At 46.9% G+C, this 17,830-nt stretch overlaps 2 protein-coding genes across 3 annotated transcripts in view; one reads left to right on the forward strand and one right to left on the reverse strand.

Moving 5' to 3' along the window:
- Positions 1–5,837, reverse strand: part of ORC2 (origin recognition complex subunit 2) — a 132,910-nt gene extending 127,073 nt beyond the window's left edge. For both annotated transcript variants that reach the window (XM_073633243.1, XM_073633242.1), the window contains exon 1: positions 5,658–5,837. The gene's annotated coding sequence lies outside the window, so the exon portion shown is untranslated. The remainder of the gene's footprint in view (positions 1–5,657) is intronic.
- The window catches only part of QNG1 (Q-nucleotide N-glycosylase 1), a 53,070-nt gene continuing 41,025 nt past the window's right edge, over positions 5,786–17,830 (forward strand). Inside the window, exon 1 of the mRNA XM_073633245.1 lies at positions 5,786–5,935. The gene's annotated coding sequence lies outside the window, so the exon portion shown is untranslated. The remainder of the gene's footprint in view (positions 5,936–17,830) is intronic.

Consider the following 17,830-nt stretch of genomic DNA (forward strand, 5'->3'; position numbering starts at 1 on the left):
CCCCCCCCCGATTCACTGCTAATCACAGGAACATCTGTGCTTAGGCTGCGCCTGGTATATGGAGATGGGCGTCTCTCAGATCGATAGATGCCATGTAACATCTGGGGGGTAAGCAGATTTCTCACGGAGAAGATCGTATCCATCCTAAATTTTTTGTATTCTATGGATTAGTTCAGGATTTTCAAGTTGCGAATCAGCCGAAATTTTCCTGAAGGTTTTTTGACCAGGAAAATGTGGGAGTAAAACCCCTTCCCCTTCTGATTTTTAGGGACTTGGGAGATGACAGCCTGTTGCAACAATTCTCCGAACAGAGATTTCATAGCCAAGGCCTTCTCCTGATCCCTTGAAAGGTTTGTCACATAAAACCGGTTCGGAGGCGTCTATAAAAATTCTAGCTGATAACCCTGATGGATTAAATTCAGAACGAAGAAACTTTGTCGCTCTTTCCCAAGCTGGCAGGAAGTCCTGTAGTCTCCTGCCTATGGAAGATGATCATTGCTTTTTTGGGGTCTGCTCAGGAGGTCTAAAGAGCACCCTTCCGCTACCCTCCCTTTCTGGGGGGTCCAGGGCCTTTTTTGGGTTTGATCCCTTCCTTTATGGGCTTGTTGAAAAGGATGAAAATTCTTCCTTTGCTGCCCTTCCTTCTTCTGTGGGAATAAGTTTTTCTTATCGGCTGTCCTATCAAGGACTGTCTCCAATTCTGGCCCAAAGACCAGGTTCCCTGTAAAGGGGATTCCACAAAGTTTTACCTTTGATGCCGAGTCTCCTGACCATGTTTTCAGCCAAAGAGCCCTCCTGGCAGAGTTAACAAGTGCTGAGTATCTGGTAGATTTCCTGATGGATTCTGCTGAAGCATCAGCCATATATTTGACCGCTCTCAAAAGGGTAGGGAAGGACTCCAACAGATCTTTCCTAGAAGTACCTGCTACCACGTGGCCTTTGAGTTGTTCCAGCCAACACTCCATATTTCTAGCAAACACTGCCATTGCCAGTTTAAGGTTGGATAGGGACGAGTCCCGGGCTTTCTTTAAAAGTGCATCTGCTCTTTTGTCCATGATGTCCTTTAGCACGCCCATATCCTCGAATGCCAGATCCGTCCGTCTGGACACTTGAGAGAACGCGGCATCAATTTTTGGTTTCTTTTTCCAAAGTAACGATTTGTCCTCTTCAAAAAGAAACCTTCTTTTGAGAGCTTTGGAAAAAAAAATGGCCTTTTTCCGGATCTTTCCACTCCTTTTTTGATCGTATCCGACAAAACTTTGTTGACAGGAAAGACTATGTCTGGCCTCTTCCAGTCCTTGATCCATTTTGTCGTGTGTCGATAGCTGGGGTTTCTCTTCTTGAATGTCTAAGGTGGTATATACTGCCTTAAGTAGGTCTTCCACCTCTTCAAACGTTAGTTTGTACCTAGATTTATTTTCTTCTTCTTCCCCCTCATCCTCCTCAGAATCAATGGTTGAGGGGCGAATACTTTGTTCCTCTTCCTCTGACTCACTTACCATTAGTCTGGAAGTGGTAGGAGGAAGTCTGGACCGGGAGCTTTGTTCCTGGCAGGAACCCTGGCCCTGTTTTTTTTTTGTTTTTTTTTTATAAGGGAACGTACTGTCCCCAAGGTCTCTGCTAGTTTTTTTCTTAGAGATGAAAAGAGCTCTTTACACTCCTGTGTAGCCTCATCTCGTACTAAACCTGCAATGCAGGATTTGCACAGCAGTTTGAGCCAGGAGTCCCCTAATGGGTTCTTGCATGGAGGGCATTTTCTCCCTGTTCTCTCTGACGGTAGCATTCTGAAAAGACAGCAAGACAAAATCCCAACCCTTATTAGGGTGACCTATAGCTGCCAACAGAGAGAACAGACAGAGCCCAGAGAAAACACCCCTAAGTGCCTCAGAGTCTCCCTCCATGCTGAGCTGCTATTATCCAGTTACCACTATAGCAGACAGCTATTATCCAGTTACCACTATAGCAGACAGCTGCAGGCCTAGCAAAGTCACACAGAAAAAAAACACCCAGTGAGAAAAAAGGAAAGAGGTGCCGCTGCACCTCTCCTACCTGGGCCTGGCCGGGAACCTGGGCACCTGCATCCGCCATTGCTGCTGACGATTCAGCCTCCTCCATTGCGAACGTTGCAGCAGCCGCCTGTGAGGTTTAAATAATCTCTTCCTGTGAGTCCCGGCCAGAAGACCCGCCCCTTACTCCTGCGTTCCAGCAGCCGGAACCAACTGCTGCTACGCCCGCCGGAACTCTCCGCCCCCAGAACTGATGTCACTCGCCGCCGACATGCTGAGCGCTGGCATGGACGCTCAGAATGAGCTCACTTACGGGCCCCCCCCCAGAGCACACTGGGCGGACAAGCTCCCACGGACTATTACTCCTGTGAGCCAGTGAAGGGACACTTCCTGCCCGGGCGGTGGTTCAGTTATCTTGACTTTGTGTCATATGACGTCCAGCAGGATAACAGGGGGCGTGCATCATGGCAATTGGTGGTGCGGTGTGTCAGTCTGACACACCGCTACACCGATCTTGGTAAAGAGCCTCTGATGGATTCTTTACATCGTGATCAGCCGTGTCCAATCACGGCTGATCAGGATGTAAACAGGAAGAGCCGTTGAACGGCTTTTCCTCACTCACGTCTGATAGAAGTGAGTAAAGGAGAGCCGATCGGCTGCTCTCCTGACAGGGGGGGGTTTATGTGCTGATTGTTTATTAGCGCAGCCCCCCCTCGGATGCCCGCCCAGGAGCACCAGGGAAGGCCACCACACTGGACCACCAGATATGCCACCCTAGACCACCAGTGATATGCCAATCAGTGCCCAGGCAGCTGCCAATCAGTGGCAATTAAAAATGCCTGTCAGTGCCACCAGTGATGCAGTCTATCAGTGCCACCTTTTAGTGCCCATCATTGCCACCTTCTTTCAGTGTCCAGTGCCACCTATCAGTGCCACCCATAATTACCCATCAGTGCCCCCTATCAATGCCCATCAGTGCTGCATATCAGTGCTACTTCATCGATGCAGCTTATCAGTGAAGGAGGAAACTTACATTTTATAACAGAAACAAAGAAAAACTTTTTTTTTTTTTTTTTTTTCAAAATTTTCGGTCTGTTTTTATTCGTTTACCAAAAAATAAATAAAAACCACAGAGGTGATCAAATGCCACCAAAAGAAAGCTCTATTTGTGGGAACAAAATGATAAAAACGTAGTTTGACCGCGCAATTGTCATTTAAACAGCGACAGCACTGAAAGCTGAAAATTGGCTTGGGCAGGAAGGGGGTATAAGTGCCTGGTATTGAAGTGGTTAAACAGGACAAATTACAGAATAAAATGCACTCTTTTTTATGTGCAGTAACACTATTTATGTTTAAACTAACACTGCTTAAAAAAAAAGAAAAAATGCCTTTTGTTTAGTTTTATTATGTTTAATTGTGTAAGGATTGCGAAAAAAAAATTATTGTTGCAAGACAATATTCACAAAAAGAAAGCCCTAATGTATGTATACGTTATGTTAAAGCAGAGTTCTTTTTGTAGCACAAAATTAAAAGTCATACTGTAGCTGCTGACTTAATATTAGGAATCCAGCAATGTTGGCACCCCAGACAATGTTTTCATTGGCTCTCGGGTGCTGCCGCCTCCATTCATTGTAAGGGAAACTGGCAGTAAATCCTACTGCGCATGCGTGAATCGCTCTGTGCTTTCTGAATGGCTTGGCGGCAGGAGGAATTTCAATCCATGTAGGAGCAGGCTGGTTGTACAGAAGTTGATCTAAAGATTTCTGCTGTTTAAGGACATACCTGACAAACCCAGGTGGCATCCCGACTGAGAGGGGCTGGGCTAGAACACCTGTAAAGCTTTTATTATGGTGTCCCTGTTTCAGATTTTCTCCTTACTTCCTGTCTGGTAAACCAGGGAGGACAGTAAGGCCGCTTTCACACTGGGACAGGCGTTGACGGTAAATTACGCTAGTTTTAGCTTTATCGTCATTTTTGCTGCGCTTTTCAGACACTAGCAGGGCACTTTTAACCCCCGCTAGCGGCCAAATAAAGGATTAAATGCGCCCGTGTAGTGCCACTCCCAAAGCGCTTTGCAGGCACTTCAGCAGCGGTGGCCATTTATTTCAATGGGAAAGAGAGGTGGAGGAATGGTGTATATACACCGGTCCTCCACCGTCCCAAAGATGCTTGCAGGCCTTTTTTTAATGTACTCGGGCTTTCACACTGGGACTGCAGGGGAGGCTTTTTTCAGGCACTATTTTTAGCCCAAAAGCGCCTGAAAAACGCCTCAGCGCGAAAGGTGTCTAAGAGAAAACCTCTCGAAGGCTAGATTTACCCCTATGTGTTTTTTCTCCATGATGCATCTTCTATAGAAATCAAGAAATGCATGCAAATATGCATCAACATGCAATGCACTCCCTGTTGGATGGTAGCACACGTCATAATGCACCTCATGGGTTGATGCATGTCATGATGTGTTTATGTACATCTTAACACATTCATTTTGCCTTGGACAGCAATATAAACCTGACAGAGGTTCGAATCTTTCCCCACTCTATCCAAAATAAATAAATAAAAAAGTGTGGCTTAATAAGCACTTTAAAACTGCACACTCAGTAAGGGCCAGTTCACACCACATGCAGTCCAGTGTGTTTTTTTTCTGCATCAAAAAAACGCATAGAATGTAGGTTATATGATTTTCAATGGCATAGTTCACACCAGTGCTTGCAGTTCCAGAAAAAAAAGTAGAACATGCTGCATTTTACCTGCACTGGAACGCTATAAAAAGCATCAAAAAAACTCATGGGAACGCACCAAAACACCCATGTTCTTAATGGAAAAAAGGGGGGGGGGGATGCACTGTAACGCATCAAAAACGAGCATGCAAAAAAGCATCTGGAGCGCGTTTCTATGGTGTGAACTGGCCCTAAAATCAAACATTATCTTTGTAGTAGAGCTCCCCCAGCTCCGCAAGGGCTACGTTCTTTTAGCCCTGGTCCACACCAGTGCGACTGAGAGTTCAAAGTCGCACCCTATTACCGGCAATGGAACCGGTCATATCGCAGCGACTTAGAAAAAGGTTCCTGCACTATTTTTGTGCGACTTGTGTTAACGAAATTACAATGAATGTCAGTAAGCTACAATGAAGTCGCACAGGATAGTCAGCTATTAAAGTGATGCGACTTTGAAGCTACACAGATGTGAACCGGGGCTTAGTGTTGGGGCAAATAAACCGCAGCGGTACTTCATCCCTCACTCCCCCAGCGCTCTCCTCTTCACAGGTGAGGGCGGGGCCTCCGTCTTCTGGTCCTGCATTGTACATGATGACCTCAGTGTGCCCGAGACTGATGGAGCATTGAGAAGCGGTTTTAGGAAGCAGTAATGCAGCTGGGGAGGGGGGATACAATGGGGCAAAAAGGATTTTATGAACATTTAACCCTTGCAGTTCAGGGACAGCCCCACCCTGAGGGCAGCTTTTAATGCCCCGCAATGAAAATATTAGAAAATCTCCAGTCAGGACCGTCCCTGGAAACAAATGACAGTATGCGAGGACATGTCCATAGAGCCCCATTACTGCACTCAGAATAAGGCACATCCACAGAGCTGGCGTACAGAAAACTCACTCATAATTTACAGCACAGTCCCTCCCCCTCCACACATCAGCCTTACCGACTCCGCTCTCTTCTCCCGCCACACGCTCGTCACTGCCGTAGGGTCCATGCGCGAACAAGCTCAACCAATCAAGCGATAGATGCTTTTACTGAGGCCAATCATTGAACAGGCTGGAAAGTTTGAGCCAATAGGACGCTGAGAGCAGAAAAGCGAAACTCTTCAGACAGAATGGAGAGCGCCTGTAAGGAGAGGGCGGAACTAAGCGTCATGACGTACCGGGAGCGGCACATGTGGCCTGTAGTTGTCGCCATATTTGTTGCGTGGTGAATAGGAAGGTGAGTGTTGCAATTGGAGTAGTGTGTATAGCGCATGGCTAGCGGCAGTACTGATAGAGCTGACATTTCCATTCATAGCTAGTGGAACTTGTAGCTCAGTCAATGCATGTTATCTCTTCTGTCTATTTCTCGGACAGCATTGTTTAATCAGAAACTAGCGGCAGGCTCCAACCCTGGGGGCTTCGCTGTTACAGAACTCCTCTAAACCATGTGTGCATTGAAATTTAACTATTACCCAAATGAGAAAAGTGCACGTACACCCTTTTATTTTTTAATAATGTAGGGATAGAACTGCTTTCAGGTTATTTTATGTTCTCTGTGTCCTGTTAGAGAGATTTTCCTTCACTTCCTGTCATAAAGACAGAACAGGAAGTGAAAGTAAATGTTTACAGAGTGAGGGAAGTTCTTAGATTTCCCTCCAGTGGATAATTTCTCTTTTACTCCTGTTCTGGAGACAACTGTAAGGTTAAAGAGGAAGTAAACATTGCCTCCTTCCCCCTTCTTTTTTTTAATTTTATTTATTTTGTCGCCTGCAAAGTAAAGGCGTAGTGTGTATTGCATACTAGCACATTATGTGAAACTTACCTGTAAACGAAGCCCTTGTCATCCCTGCTGGAGGCCACATCCATCTTCACCCGTCTTCCTTCCGGGTCAGCGGACTCTGGTCATGTGATTGGCCGGAGCCCTCAGACACGGCATGGGGCTCTGAAGAAATGGCATGGGTGGCCGTTCCTTCAGAGTGCACGTGCTGATTACATCATCGGCGCAGTATACAGTAAGTGTTTCCTAAATGATGTAAGTTTAGGAGATATTTACAGTACTTATAGGTAAGCCTTATTATAGGTTTACCTATAGGTACAAACATTAGAGGGAAGTTTACTTCCTCCTTTAAGCCTAGGTTCACACTGTTGTGGAAAACCAATGGTGATTGAGACAGGAATCGCACTACATTCCTGTTCATACCACATGCGATTTTTTTTTTTTTTTTTTTTTTTTCTGCACTAGAATCGGATCCCATGGGTCTTCACACTTGCGCGATCTGATTCTGAAAATTGCACTGCATTTTTGTCATTAAGTTAACATTGACATCTGTAGCGGTTTGTTTGAACAGAGAGCGATTGTGATGCAGTGCGGGAAATGCACAGGAATTGCTGTGAATCTCCACCCACCACATCAGTGTGAACCAGGATCTGTATATCTGCTTTTATTCAGCCTGTGTCAGTCCAGTCATGTCATCCCGCATCTCCGGCTCCCCTGTGTTGGGGATGGCTTGCTAATGGCTGTGAATTTCAGGAGTGGTGATATCACCTGTAAATTTCCCATAGCCCAGCCATTCATGCTCCCTTCTCTACCCTGCAGCAGCCACTCACTGGCACAGGGGAGCAAGCTGAAAAAAGTTAAAGGACAAGTTCACCTTTTGAAACATGTTGCACATTACACCCATATTTAGGGTGTAATGTGTACCCCTTTCCTGATTTTCAGTATGCGCACGCAGACTAGAGTTACTTTAAACAAGGAGGGGGCAGGTATGCAGAGGGCGTGTCTCAGAGATAGGCGGTGTCGTGTGCGGGATGTAACATCCACTTGGCGCACGTGGCACATACACTAGGGTGGAAGACGCTGAGGACGCCTAATCAGGTTCTCACCTGAGACTTAAAACACAGACGCTCTCAGTTCATCTTTGCTGAAGACAGAAGTCTGACACACTAAGGGACACGAGCGATGGGCACGTAAGGGGTGTAAGCAGGCATTTCCAGTACAGGAAATACAGTTTTTACTCAGCATTAAAGGCTGATCTTATGATGACATTGTTTTTTTGCTATAACTATTGTTCAGCAAAATACTATATGTTAATGTGCCTCTGCTTTTGTGCTTAGCACTATGGCTTCCAGAGCTACCACAAGGGTACCAAAGATTCCACCCCCAGGCGCTGGGAACTCCAGTCATGCCTCCCAGACTGTCATGCTCTCCGGAGATACCTGACATGGTAAGTCATGGGAAGCATTTTGTGGTGCTACTGCTTCTCACACTTCAGCCCCTGTATACGTGACTGAAGATGCATATTCCTCTGCCCTGCAGGGCCTAGAAGGAAGATTAGCGGCTTTAATCACATCCTCTATCCAATTGGATAGGAAGCGTGCTAGATCCCCCTCCCCCACTTCTGATTCTTTACGAAGGGTACAGTGGGGACAGGATGAGGTATTACCTTCAGATGATTAAGAGGAGAAACAAGCCGATTATTCTTCTGTGGAGGAAACAACAGTTGATTCAACTTCACAATCTGAGGTACAAATTCTTACGGAGATGGTTTGCTCCGCTTTCATGCTACCCCTAACAGAGTTAGCTGAAAGTCCGGTTTCTTCCTTGGGTTCTTTAAAACCTTTACAGCAGGGATCCTCAAACTACGGCCCCCCCCAGCTGTTGCAAAACTACACGTCCCATGAGGCATTGTAAAGCTCTGACATTCACAGACATGACTAGGCATGATGGGAATTGTAGTTCCTGAACAACTGGAGGGCCGTAGTTTGAAGACCCCTGCTTTACAGCCTTTGCATGCGTTTCCTATCCATGCATTACTGGAAAAGCTTATTTATGCTGAATGGGATCATCCGGCTAAACGTTTCTTCCTCCAAAGAGATTCTCAGTTCTCTATCCCATGAAGGAAAAATTCACTAAAAAATGGAAGGTTCCAACGGTTGATGCTGCGATTCCCAGTGTAAATAAAAGTTTAACTTGTCCAGTAGATAATGCACATATGCTTAAAGATCCAACAGATAAAAAGTTGGAATTCCTGTTAAAATCCTTCTTTGCCTTGACAGGAACCGTTACTGAGCCTGCAGTTGCAGCAATAGGCATCTCAGTCCTTAAAGGACCAATTCACATAGGCTCTTAAAGGGCTCCTTGCACAGCAAGCCCGTGAGTAGGCTGAACTACCAAAAGCATTATGTTTTGCCATAGATGCTATGAAGGATTCTATTCACCAGGCGTCCCACCTTGCGCTTGTGCTAGTACACATGCGTAGGACCCTTTGGTTAAAAGGTTGGTCAGTCGAAGCACTTTGCAAGAAGCTTCTGACTAGTTTCCCCTTTCACGGGGAGCAATTATTTGGATAAATACATCCAAACAATTTCTAGTGGAAAGAGTACTCTTTTGCCAGTCAAAAGAAAGTATAAATGTTCCTCCATTTAAACTGACTTTTTCTCCTGCGCCAGGGGCATCCGCCTCTAGGCAGTGGCGACAGCCTCCACCGTCAGACTCTAGAGAAAAATCTCAGGGTCAGGCCCAGGCTCAAAAGAAGACCTGGGGCCAGAAAGCTGCAAAGCAGAATACTAAAGCCTTCTCTTGAAGAGGTGTCCCCCCTCACCAGAGTGGGGGGAAGACTTCTACATTTCTCAGAAGTCTGTCAAAGGGAAATTCAGGACAGATGGGTTCTCTCCACAGTGTCTAGGATACAAACTAGAATTACATGAGTTTCCACCATCTCGTTTTCTGAGATCAAACGTTCCCAAGGATCCAGGGAAAAGGCAATCCCTGTTTCAAGCATTAGACCGATTATTGGCTCAGGGGGTGATCATACAGATCCCCACAGAAGAGCAAAGTTTGGGGTTTTATTCAAACCTGTTTACGGTACTACCAAAACCAAATGGAGATGTCAGTCCCATTCTAGATCTAAGGAATCTAAATCAATTCCTGAAGATCCGCTCATTTTGCATAGTCAATCAGCTCAGTAGTTTCTATCCTACAGGGAAGAGAACTTCTGGTGTCCATCGACATCAGGGATGCATATCTGCATGTCCCTATATTTCCCGCTCACCAAAGGACCAGCACTTTCAGTTTGTAGCCTTGCCCTTCGGGCTAGCTACAGCACCCCGGGTGTTCACAAAGGTACTGGCCCCACCTCTATCCAGGTTAAGGGAACAAGGCATAACAGTCTTGGCGTACCTAGACAATCTATTGTTAATAGACCAGTCAGTGGCCCGTTTGGAGCAAAGTGTACGCATTACAACCAGTTACCTGGAAAGTCTGGGTTGGATTTTCAACCTAGAGAATCCTTCCTTAAAACTGCTAAGAAAGCTGGAGTATTTGGGCCTGATCATAGACACAGCCCAGAAAAGGGTGTTCTTGCCACCGGCCAGAGGTGTATCTAGTGAAAATGGCGCCTATGGCAAGCACTGAAACTGCGCCCCTGTCAAAACATTTTAAACCCATCTTTCAGATAACCTTAACAGAAAAGACAGCTAACAAAAAAAACGACAAGTCAAGCTCTTTAATCTTTCAATTAACAAATTATGGATTGGCACTACATAAAAATTACAACTGCACCTTCCTTGCTTTCACTAATGCAAACTGGTCTATGATGTGCTCAAAGTATTTTTTTTTTTTTCTGTTTCTACTCTTTCTACACTCAGCACACACAATGGTCCGCAGGCACACACTGATACAAAAATCACTGATGATGCCAACACTGGCACTCAGTCATTAAAATACATTGGTGCACACAGTAACTCCTACAAAAACAATGACACACATAATCGTTAACATACACATCTGTATGATGTTAGTGTAACTGTGTGTGTGTGTCTTTCTGTCTATCTGGAGGAGACGGTCAGAGACTGCAGACATAGCACAGGAGACGGTCAGAGACTGCAGACATAGCACAGGAGACGGTCAGAGACTGCAGACAAAGCACAGGAGACGGTCAGAGACTGCAGACAAAGCACAGGAGACGGTCAGAGACTGCAGACAAAGCACAGGAGACGGTCAGAGACTGCAGACAAAGCACAGGAGACGGTCAGAGACTGCAGACAAAGCACAGGAGACGGTCAGAGACTGCAGACAAAGCACAGGAGACGGTCAGAGACTGCAGACAAAGCACAGGAGACGGTCAGAGACTGCAGACAAAGCACAGGAGACGGTCAGAGACTGCAGACAAAGCACAGGAGACGGTCAGAGACTGCAGACAAAGCACAGGAGACGGTCAGACTGCAGACAAAGCACAGGAGACGGTCAGAGACTGCAGACAAAGCACAGGAGACGGTCAGAGACTGCAGACAAAGCACAGGAGACGGTCAGAGACTGCAGACAAAGCACAGGAGACGGTCAGAGACTGCAGACAAAGCACAGGAGACGGTCAGAGACTGCAGACAAAGCACAGGAGACGGTCAGAGACTGCAGACAAAGCACAGGAGACGGTCAGAGACTGCAGACAAAGCACAGGAGACGGTCAGAGACTGCAGACAAAGCACAGGAGACGGTCAGAGACTGCAGACAAAGCACAGGAGACGGTCAGAGACTGCAGACAAAGCACAGGAGACGGTCAGAGACTGCAGACAAAGCACAGGAGACGGTCAGAGACTGCAGACAAAGCACAGGAGACGGTCAGAGACTGCAGACAAAGCACAGGAGACGGTCAGAGACTGCAGACAAAGCACAGGAGACGGTCAGAGACTGCAGACAAAGCACAGGAGACGGTCAGAGACTGCAGACAAAGCACAGGAGACGGTCAGAGACTGCAGACAAAGCACAGGAGACGGTCAGAGACTGCAGACAAAGCACAGGAGACGGTCAGAGACTGCAGACAAAGCACAGGAGACGGTCAGAGACTGCAGACAAAGCACAGGAGACGGTCAGAGACTGCAGACAAAGCACAGGAGACGGTCAGAGACTGCAGACAAAGCACAGGAGACGGTCAGAGACTGCAGACAAAGCACAGGAGACGGTCAGAGACTGCAGACAAAGCACAGGAGACGGTCAGAGACTGCAGACAAAGCACAGGAGACGGTCAGAGACTGCAGACAAAGCACAGGAGACGGTCAGAGACTGCAGACAAAGCACAGGAGACGGTCAGAGACTGCAGACAAAGCACAGGAGACGGTCAGAGACTGCAGACAAAGCACAGGAGACGGTCAGAGACTGCAGACAAAGCACAGGAGACGGTCAGAGACTGCAGACATAGCACAGGAGACGGTCAGAGACTGCAGACAAAGCACAGGAGACGGTCAGAGACTGCAGACATAGCACAGGAGACGGTCAGAGACTGCAGTTTCTGGCTTACCAACAATCTATTTCCAAGCACAGTAAGACAATAAATAATGAAAGTCTGTAAAGATCCAAGCCTGACCAGCCTAAATCCGGAAAGGCCATATAAAAAACAAACATCATACAGAGCACACAGGACTCTGGCACTAAGAGCTCTCCAGAGACAGCTGCAAATCATCAGGAATACTGTCACACTCTTGCAGCACCTTCCAGAAGTCTAATCATCAGTGTGCTCACCCATCCTGTGTGCAGTGTAAATAGATAAAGAGAAGAGTAAGGGGAATCATTTTGTAACCAGTGTGAGTGCTGGCTGATCTGCATACAGGACGGGTGAGCTGCTGCTGCTGCTTAGACTTCTGCAGCTGTGACACAGTGTGAGAGAGAGAGACCCATCTCCTGGTATCACCTTTGCCATGAGCACGCCTCCATCCTCATTACATGTCACAAACCCTCCTCCTGGTATCCGCTCTGTAATGAGCTCCCACCTTCTCCTGTCCTCACCTTATCTATGATCTCCCTCCCTCCTTCCCCCCCGGTCAGCCTGTATCACTCACCTGTTCTGCATGATGGTGTCTTTCAGGGCAGCCCAGGCCACAGTGTCCCCCCCTCCTCCCGGGCACTGTGCTGAGGCTCCCAGAGAGTGGGTGACAGATACCTCCGAGCTCTGCGCCCTCAGGACTGAGGAAACCAACACCATCAGCAGCATGCAACAGGCGGCAGCCATCTCTCTTGTCATGTGATGGCAGTCAGCTGACACTTCTAAGGGCACTGATTGGCTAGGACACCCCTGCTATCTAGTTAGCTAGTAGCTGGCTACTACATCCCTCCCAGCATACTGTGTGGGCGGCACCGGGTGAGAGCGGAGCAGTTCAAGTTTTTTAGGGGTGGGTCAGACACCTCAGCCCAGTTCATCCATACCCAAAAACGATTTTTCTGGAAACTACCCGGGATGGCCACAGGTCAAAAACCCGGGAATGTCCCAACAAAATTGTGACTGTTGCTGGCAAGTATGTGATAAGTGCCTTGCTGCCCAGCCACTCACGAGCGCCCCCTTCACATGGTGCCCATGGCACTTGCCATACCCTGGATACGCCACTGCCTCCGGCAAAGATCAGCTCCATACGAGAACTGGTGCGGATGGTCAGGTCAAAAAAGGATCCCTCAATTCGCCTTTGCATGAGGTTGTTAGGAAAGGTGGTAGCTTCATTTGAAGCAGTTCCCTATGCACAGTTCCATTCGAGACTGTTGCAAAACAGTATCCTGTCTGCTTGGAACAAAACGACCCAAGCTTTGGACTTGCCAATGTGGCTGTCCCCAAGAGTGTTCCAAAGCCTCAGTTGGTGGTTACTAACCCAGAATCTACTGAAAGGAAAATCCTTCAGACCAATTATCTGGAAAGTAGTAACGACAGATGTCAGCCTTTCAGGCTGGGGAGCAGTACTAGAGAAGATGACTGTCCAGGGACAGTGGTCAAGAACCGAAAGAGCCTTACCCATCAACATCCTAGAGATTCGGGCAGTGTGTCTGGCTCTGAAAACCTGGACTTCCAGGTTAAAGAATTGTCCTGTCAGGATCCAGTCTGATAATGCCACGGCTGTGGCTTATGTCGATCACCAAGGGGACACCAAGAGTCTCTCAGCTCAGAGAGAGGTGAACCATATTCTAAGTTGGGCAGAAAGGAATGTTCCGTGCCTATCGGCAGTCTTCATTCCAGGCGTAGAGAATTGGCAGGCGGATTACTTAAGTCGCCAGCAGTTATTCCCGGGGGAATGGTCTCTTCACCCCCAACGTTTTTCGGGCTGTTTGCCAAAGATGGGGGACTCCGGATGTAGATCTTCTAGCGTCCAGATTCAACATGAAATTAGTCAACTTTGTGTCCAGGACAAGGGATCCACTTGCATGCGGAACAGATGCGCTCATAACCCCGTGGGATCAGTTCTCACTGATCTATGCATTCCCCCCCTATTCAGTTGCTGCCACGACTTCTTTGCAGGATCAAGCTGGAAAGAAAGCTGGTAATTCTGGTAGCACCAGTATGGCCCAGAAGGTCATGGTATGCAGAAATCGTAAAGATGGCAGTGGAAGGTCCATGGTCCCTTCCACTAAGGCCAGACCTGCTTTCACAGGGGCCGATATTCCATCCTTTACGAACACTAAATTTAACAGCTTGGCTATTGAAACCCACATTCTGAAGAAATGTGGGCTTTCCGGGTCAGTTATCTCAACTTTGATTAATGCAAGGAAGCCAGCGTCCAGCTATATATTAGAGTCTGGAAGGCTTATGTTTACTGGTGTGAATCCAAGGGTTGGCACCCTCGGAGATATAGTCGTGGCCAAAATTGTTGGCACCCCAGAAATTTCTACAGAAAATCAAGTATTTCTCACAGAAAAGTATTGCAGTAACACATGTTTTGCTATACACATGTTTATTCCCTTTGTGTGTATTGGAACAAAACAAAAAAAGCAAATTGGACATAATGTCACACAACTCCAAAAATGGGCTGGTCAAAATTCTTGGTACCCTTAACTTAAATATTTGGTTGCACACCTTTTGGGAAAAAATAACTGAAATCAGTCACTTCCTATAACCATCAATAAGCTTCTTACACCTCTCAACTGGAATTTTGGACCACTCTTTCTTTGCAAACTGCTCCAGGTCTCTTTTATGCAGCGGACTTTTTGACCGGACTGGTCCGACGGACTGAGTCTGGCGGACAATCCGATCGTGTGTGGGCTTCATCGGACCTTCAGCGATGGTCCGAGCCTTTTCCAGTCGAAAATCTGACGGACTTTAGATTTGAAACATGCTTCAAATCTTTCTGACAGACTCGAGTCCGGTCGAAAAATCCGCTCGTCTGTATGCTAGTCCGACGGACGAAAACCCACGCTAGGGCAGCTACTGGCTATCAACTTCCTTATTTTAGTCCGATTTGTACGTCATCACGTACGAATCCGTCGGACTTTGGTGTGATTGTGTGTTGGCAAGTCCATTCGTTCAAAAGTCTGCTGAAAGTCCCCCGGAATGGCCGTCGGATTTTTGTTGCAGAAAAGTCCGCTCGTGTGCACGCAGCCTTATTGGAAGGACGCCTTTTCCCAACAGCAATTTTAAGATCTCTCCACAGGTGTTCAATGGGCTTTAGATCTGGACTCATTGCTGGCCACATTAGAACTCTCCAGCGCTTTGTTGCCATCCATTTCTGGGTGCTTTTTGATGTATGTGCTGGAAGACCCAAGATCTCGGACGCAAACCCAGCTTTCTGACACTGGGCTCTACAGTGCGACCCAAAATCCTTTGGTAATCCTCAGATTTCGTGATGCCTTGCACACATTCAAGGCACCCAGTGCCAGAGGCAGCAAAACCACCCCAAAACATAATTGAACCTCCACCATATTTCACTGTAGGTACTGTGTTCTTTTCTTTGTAGGCCTCATTCTGTTTTCGGTAAACAGTAGAACGATGTGCTTTACCAAAAATCTTTATCTTGGTCTCATCTTTCCGCAAGACGTTTTCCCAGAAGGATTTTGGCTTACTCAAGTACATTTTGGCAAACTGTAGTCTTGCGTTTTTATGTCTGTGTCTCCTCCAATATCGTTTCATTTCATTTAAATGTCGACGGATAGTTCGCGCTGACACTGATGCTCCCTGAGCCTGCAGGACAGCTTGAATTTCTTTGGAACTTGTTTGGGGTTGTTTTTTTGTCTCCAGACCCCCCGGGAGCACCCCCCAAGGTCTGGTAACTGGTTGGTGGACCCCTCCCCCCTTCTCTGGTTTCATCCAGGACTAGTTGTGGCCAAGTCCTAGATGATAGTCTGTACTAGAAGGGTTCCCTATTTCTAAGGGTTACTTGCCTATGTGAATGGTGGCAACTCCCTTCCTTTTTTCCCCAGCGCTGCTGTGTGGAACTGTGTCCTCCTAAATGCTTCATTTCGGTGTACCAAGATGGTGTCAGGAGGACTTCCGGTCAAGTGGCAAGATGGCGCCGGAACCGGAAGTCACATGACGCACTTCCGGACGCCGAGTTTTTAAAGGAGCATGGCGTGGAGACACTGAGGACATGCTGCAGGGGTATAGTGTGCTAAAAACGCCATTCTAGTGCAGTTTTTCAGCAGTCTTCTCTACGGCCGTTCTCCGCTTGCTTCATGGAGCTTGAGGACAGGTCTGAGGATGGAGCATCTGCTCGTATTGAACCAGCGGCAGCATCTGGGTCCCATACTGCCCCCAAGGTAAGCCCTTGTCTGTGGATAGTCTACAGCAAGGGACTTTTTTTTGTATGGAACCTTTGGTCCTTGTTCCTGCCTTTTTTTTTTTTTTTTTTTTTTCCTAGGCCAAACCGATGAAGAAGAAATGTGGGAGCTGTAGGGCCAGGCTTTCTAATGGTTATAAAAAGCTATTTTGTGAGGATTGTATTCCACCCAGAGCTAGTTCTGAGTCTTCCTCTTTTAAGGAGTTAATGACTTCTATGAAGGAGGTAGTGGACTCCTTTCGGTCACTTAATGACAGGATTACTAGTCTAGGCTCTTCCTCAGCGAGACCCATAGCCCAAGACCCTTCTAACTCTGCCAGGTCCCTTCCCTTGTTAGTATCTGAGACTATTAGTTCACGTGATACCTCTGATCTGCAAGAAGGTGAGAATCCAGTTTCTTCCTCTGATGAAAAGTCTGCATCAGAGGAGGATGCAGGTAGCTCATCTAAGTACCTTTTTCCAGTCGAGGATATTGATGAACTACTAAAAGCAATATATACCTCAGAATAGATTGAGATGCCACAACTAGCCCAATCTGTACAGGATAAAATGTATAAGGGCCTACAGGGATGGAAAGCAAAAACTTCCGGTATACCAGTCTCTTAGGGACATGATTCTGTCTGAATGGAAAGAACCTGAAAAAAGGTTGTTCCAATCCAGGGGACACAAAAGATTTCCTTTTCAGTCTGAATTTGAGGAGGTTTTCTTTGAGTGTCCTAGATTAGATGCCCCTATGTCGCAGGTGTCCAAAAGATCAGATCTTTCTTTTGAAGAATCTGTAGTCCTTAAAGATCAAATGGATAGGCTGACTCATTGCTACATAAGGCCTGGGATGCTTCAGCTTTTTCCTTAGGCCCGGCAGTAGCATCCACCTGTGTGACTAGAAATTGAGACACATGGGTTCAGCGTCTGGATGATCTTCTTGCATCTGACACCCCGAAAAAAGAGATTAAGGAATCCCTCCCACTCATTGCCAAGTCAGTCGCCATAGCTGATGCAGATTCAGTGAAATCCGCAGCCAGAGCTTCTGCTCTCATTAATTTAGCTAGGCGAGCTATCTGGCTTAAATCTTGGGAAGGTGACCTTACTTCCAAGAATAAGCTCTGTGGCATTCCCTTCGAAGGCAAACTCTTGTTCGGTTCTGCCTTAGAGGTCTTAGCTCGTTCCTCTGAGAAAAGTAAACGATTCCCCTTTTCCCAAAGGAATAAGCCCCAGAATAAGAAGCCCTTTCGTGGCTTCCAAAACGAGGCTAATTTTAAAACCAACAGACTAAAAAGAAATGGTCCTTTAACAAAGACAAGCAAAAAGGGGGACTCCCTTTGCTCCTTCAGCCTCTTCCAAAAATACCCAGTGACGCCAGGTTTGGGGTAGGGGGAAGAATGTGCCATTTTGTCAAGGAATGGGCAGAAATTTCCACCAATTCCTTTATCCTTCAAACTTTGGAAAAGGGTTACAGGCTGGAATTCAAAAATCTTCCTCCCCAGAAGTTTTTTCTTACCCACCTGCCGAGAGACCAGGAGAAACGGCAAGCCATGTTAAATTTGATTTCTGTGAACAGAGGGAGTTATTTCTCCTGTCCCAGAAATTCTGAATTTCTGGGGATTTTATTCTC

Source organism: Aquarana catesbeiana, linkage group LG06, assembly GCF_042186555.1.
Source record: "Aquarana catesbeiana isolate 2022-GZ linkage group LG06, ASM4218655v1, whole genome shotgun sequence".
Lineage (NCBI taxonomy): Eukaryota > Metazoa > Chordata > Amphibia > Anura > Ranidae > Aquarana > Aquarana catesbeiana.